This window comes from Miniopterus natalensis, chromosome 19 (assembly GCF_054644295.1).
Source record: "Miniopterus natalensis isolate mMinNat1 chromosome 19, mMinNat1.hap1, whole genome shotgun sequence".
NCBI lineage: Eukaryota > Metazoa > Chordata > Mammalia > Chiroptera > Miniopteridae > Miniopterus > Miniopterus natalensis.
The window spans coordinates 27,306,910-27,312,909 of NC_142099.1; positions in this window are offsets into that span (position 1 = coordinate 27,306,910).

A 6,000-nucleotide genomic window follows, 5' to 3' on the forward strand; every position below is an offset into this window, starting at 1 on the left:
TACCTTGAATGTATACGTTCAAGTGCCAGGATTGAGGTTCTTAATACTAAGAGGAATAGAATTATTTTCTGCCCCCTGTTTTAAAGATACTCCAGATGTGCACATTGAAGTAGCCCATGTGTTCTAGGGACACCCGTGGTTTACTGTGTGCGTCTAGACACATACATAGCATTGACTGAAAATTTCTTCTGTGTTAAATAAACATTTTCCAATTCCACTTGTATTCACAGATCCCTAAACCACCCGAACTTCTATGTAATACATATGTCTTAAGACAATGTTGTCCAGTTAGAACCTCAGCAGTTTGCAGTAGGGAACATTTTAAATGGAAAGGCAGGCCAACTCTTGCCTTACAGTGTATAGATCCTATGCGATCTATACACAACTATGTGCATCCATTTTTCAAGAAAACTTACAAACCAAATGTAAATGGAAAGGACTTGAGTTAGTTAGAAAATAAAAAAAGCATGTGACTGGAAAATCTTAGTGACTCTGAGCCCTTCCACTCTCTGATACAAAAGTAAATTTATGCACTCGGCCCAAAGAAATTAGTAATTACATTTTCTTTCTCTGCTATCCACCCCCCCATAACTTTTGTATACAACTATACAAACGTAACTCAAGAGGAATTTAATTCAATTGATGATGCAATTATGTTAGAAGATATACCATAACTAAATGGACGCCCTGGGAAAGATTTGCAGCAAAAAAATCATCTGGGGAACAGCTCATCACTTATAGAGAAAGCACGTTATACACGATATCAGTTTGCCAGGGCTGCCATAAGGAAGGACCACCAACTGGGTGGCTTAAGCAACAGAAAATTATTTCCTCACAGTTGTGGAGCCTAGAAGTCTGAGATCTAGGTGCTGATAGGGTTGGTTCCTTCTGAGGGCCCTGAGAGAGAGTCTGTTCCATACCAAGCCCTTAGCTGCAGGTGGGTGGCTAGCACTCTGGTATTATTTGGCTGGTAGAAGCACCGCCCCCATCTCTGTCTTGGCCTTTACAAAGCCGTTCTCCCTGTGTGTGTCTCTATGTCGAAATTTTCCTTTTTTTTATAGGGACACCTACCATCTTGGATTAGGGTCCACCCTAATGACCTCATCTTAACTGATTATATCTGCAACGACCCGATTTCCAAATAAAGTCACATTCTGAGATACTGGGGGTTAAGATTTCACATGAATTCTTGGGGTACACAAGTCAGCCCCTAACACACATATTAAATGTTCAATATACAGTATATTTGACACACTGTATTGAAAGGTAATATGCCTGCAAAGAGCTATAGGGGCAAATACTTCTTGAAAGGAGGCCAGACAAGCTCTGATGACACTGTAACCATGTATATAATTCAGCAGCTAAATGAATCAAATCTCTATCCATCCTTAAAGTAACCTCACCCAAAAGTTCTTAATTTTTATTCTCAAGTACCTTCTAACATCGAAGAATGACCACATCTCCTGGGGTTGGAACGTTCCACCATCTTCTGTAACATAGGTAAGTTTTCTAAGACATCAAAGAAGCTTTAGCTGAGTTCCCCTTGGGTAAACTATTGTAAATGATAACAGGTCATTTTAAAAGCTCCTTTCATGGGCTGGGCACTATGCTAATTACTTCACAGGGATCTTCTCATTGTTTTTCCACAGTATGCAGTCCTATAATGCACATTAATTCATGGAGAGGTAATAGACATTTAAAGAAGACAAAGACCTTTTCGAAGGTTAGTCAGTGTTGGAGGCAGGATAGGAACCAAGATCTAGCCGTCCAAGCTCTTAATCCCTCTGCAGCGGTGCCTCTCCCGAGTCCCTCACCCCTTCCACCTGAACCCGCAGCCTTTCTGAAGCCTCACCTCTGAATGTGAATGTAATGTCTTCTTCCTCAGTTAAAGGCACTCAAACATCAGTAGCAATGGGGACTCTGAGTTCATTCTTTAAGGATAATCCGTGGAGTGCCCGAGGCCCTTGCTGGTGACTGCTGTGCGCTCCTTGTGCCACACGGTTCCTTCTGCTTGGGGAGAATTGGTCAGTGGCCCCGAGGCCAAGCCCTGGCTGCTGGGAGAGCTGCAGAAGGCCCTGCAAGGGCTCGTGCTCTCCAGGAGATCCAGCAGGGTCTCCCCTCTAGACAAACTCGACGTTACAGATGGAATTCAGCCGCCGAGAATGTATGGGCCTACACAAAGTTTCACACGTTAAACTGGAATATTTATAGGTTGCTATGCCTTCTCCCTTTACCCACATTTCTCATTACTCCTTATTGACTAAATATGAAGTGTTGGAGGACTCACACTACCTGATTTCAAGAGTTACCATCAAGCCCTAGTAATCAGGACAGCGTGGTAGCTGGTGAAGGAAAAGCCATGTAAGTCAATGGAACAGAATAGAGTGCAGGAATGGACCCTCTTACGTGGGCCAGAGATTTTTGACAGAGGTGTAAAGGCTACTCAATGGAGAAAAGACAGTCTTTTCAAGAAATGGAGCTAGAAATTGGACACCCATAGGCAAAACAAAACAAAAAAACCCCACAAAAACAAAACTAAATAACACGGTGTGAAGAAAATGAAAAGAAAGCCACAGACTCGGAGAAAAAATTTGAAAAACGCATATCTCCTAACGCACTTGGTAACTATATTACATATACAAAGAACTTAAAAAAAGAAACCAACCCCAGAACTAGAGAAATGAATAACCCATTAAGAAAATAAGCAAAAGATTGAACATACACCACACCAAAGAAGATATACAAATGGGAAATAAGCCCAGTAAAGGACGCTCAACATTATTAGTCATTAGGGAAATGCAAATTAAAATCATAACGAGTTACCACGACACACCTATTAGAGTGGCTAACATAAAAAAAAAACACAAAAAACCACAACAACATTTTTCAATATCAAGTGCAGGCAAGGATGCAAAGCAACTCAGCCTTTCATACGTTGTTGGTGGGAATGCAAAATGTTGCAGACCCTTTGGGAAACAGTTTAGGAGTTTTTAATAAAGTTAACATACACTTACCAGATGATCCAAATATCCCATGCTGAGACATCTACCCCAGAGAAATAAAAAGTTATGTTCACACACACACAAAGTGTATGCAAATGCTTAGAGCGGTTGTATTTATAATCGCCCCAAACTGGGAACAAAACAAACGGCCATTAGGTGGTGAGCGGCACAGCCACAGGAGGGGGCGCTGCTGGGCAAGAGGGAGGAACAGGCCGGGACACACAGGGCCGGGGAGAACCTCACAGGCATTCTGCTAAGCGGGAGAAGCCAGCCTGGCAAGGTGACACATGTAGGATTCCACTCACAGGACCTTCTCAAAGGCAAGACCACAGGGGACAGGATGGTGGCCCAGGAGAGCTGAAAGCGGGGAAAGACAAATACAGACTGTGGGGGAGGTTCTGGGGAGGGAGAGATGCTGTGTATATTGATGACAGTGGTGGTGCTTGTTGGAACTCATAGGCTCTACTCTGCTGGCTAAAAATGAATTCTCCTGCATGCAAATTATTCCTTAACGAACCTGAATGAACAGCCTATAGGACTACTTTCATCTTTAGCATTGTAAGATAGTAACCTAATGATTCCAGGTAGCCTTGTGATACGGAGGAAGCATCTCTTTTTTAACTAGCAAGTAATGCATATGAGAAAAGAAAGGTTACCAAACTTAGCTTGGATAGAAGATGCTCCCAATTGTAGTGTATCTCTTTAGCATAAATCTAAATAAAGCTCTTCTGGTCATATTTATAGGCATGCTCCCATTTTTTTTTAACCCCCTAATATAGCTGTTAGGAATGTGAAATCTTTCCCGTTTTCAACTATGAGCATTTTCCATTTAGGTGTTCTGGTGTGCGTGCAATATGAATCCTGTCGCATCACTTTATACCTTTTGTTGTTTCTGACGGCAGCATCTGCAAGTCATGTTTAATTTTGTTGGCCCAGAATGACAATGAAATGCTAAAATATATGTGTGTGTATATATTCTACTCACGCTCCACACTCTTACAGCAACAGAAGAGCCTAATGCACTCTGTCCTCTGAGGAAGCTCGTGGTAAAACAGGAGCAACATTATGAATAATTAAAAACATGATATTTACTCCGAGAGAAAGAAAACTCTTTGAAAAATCTCTGCTGGCAGGAAGCTTCCCAGTCAGGTACCGTATCCTTGTAAATAAATTGCCAGCCTTTCAGGTGTCAAGGGATCGTACAGTCAGAGAGTAACGCGATGAAGATGCTCAGCTTGATCAAGGTGAAGTTAACAATGAGGGTGGAGGTGCTTCCTGTTAATTCTTACCATTCCCCCTTGTTAGCTGGCAAGTCGGTACCGGGTGCTCAGTGTTGTGCCAGAGCTGGAGCCATAGGAAGATAGGAGAACCTTGGGCTGAAGGGTTCATTCCGACAGAGTCCATTTCAAATTATTCAGACCTTAGGCTATGAACTTAATTTGTCTTCATCATGGAGCTCCGGTTTCTTTTATGTGGTTGGCCTCTACATTCTTTCATATATTATTACAGAAAAATCTACCTTCTAGGTAAGAAAGAAATGGTTGGTCAATCTGGCCTATCGATGGATATGGTAATCAGCTCGGGTTCAATAGACTTGGGATTCAGCTCTACTGTGACATTAACTAGCTGTGTGACTTTGGACAAGTGACTCAACCTATTTTTATTTTTATTGATTGATTTTAGAGAGGGAAGAAGGGATGGGGGAGAGACAGAGAGACATTGATTCGTTGTTACACTTATTTATGCATTCGCTGGTTGCTTCTCTTTTGTGCCCTGACCTGAAACTGAACCTCTAACCTTGGTGTATCAGGGTGACACTCAAAAAATCAACCGAGCTTCCCGGCCAGGGCCTTACCTTTCTTGTCTGTACAATGATGTGGTTGAATTTGATAATCTCTAAAATCAATTATAGTGCTAAAATCATTGCTGATTCTGCATGCAACATCAATTTTCAAATTATTTGAACATGATGTATAAACCTATATTGAATATAATTAAATCCTCTGTAATTCAGAATGCATTTCAAAACAGGGCATGCTTTAGAGTCATCATTATGGATGCCTAACAAAGTGCTGGCTAAATAGACGTTTCAAGACAAATGGAATCCTCATTAAATTAGCTTTTAAAGTGTTTTACACAAATATAACATTTTAATTGTTATAAAAATTTTACCCTCTTTTTAATAAAACAAAACCTAATTCTGCAATTAACCAGGAATGAAAGGCATGTAAATCCATTATATATGGATTGAGAAAGTTCATATGTAGCATTCTGACAACTGTTAACCAGCCCAGACTCTTTCACTACTGTGAAATGAAGATTATCAGCTATTGTTTATAAAAAAATTTAGACAAGGCAGAACTTTCCAGTGGGCTCTAGGTAGTCATCTGCCATGCAGTCTACGTGGATTTTGCTAGAGTTGACTGATTTAGAAGCCAACAAATTAATTTTTAAAAAGGAATACAGTTAGCCCCTTTCAACAGGATCATGCTAACTGAAATTTGTGATACTGGGGATAAGGCCAAGTTTCTCCCTCTATTCCAGCCCTCTCTTGCCAAACATTCATTGAATGGTTACTACACCAGACTCTGCCATTGCAAAGCAACTCAGAAACGCATAAAACAAAAATCCCTTCACACAAGCAGGGTCACAATCTATCAGGAAAAACATACAACTTGATCAATATAAAATAATGTGACAATTTTGAGACAGAAATGTGCATAGGCTAGGAGAGAATTTACTGACCTTGGCACTCACACACACACACACGTTCATTTGAAATGACCATTCCATATCAAATTTTAAAGAAAACTTTGAACCACGCTTAATCATTTTTGAAGCACTAGGTTTACATACAAATAACATCAGTCTCACTGTTTTTGATTGGAGATACAAGAATCCATACTTTTAAAAAAATCCTTTGTTTTTGTATCTGCTATTAGGAGAAATTAAAAGTAATAAAACCATATTTAAAATCTATTTTACATGGAATGGTCAT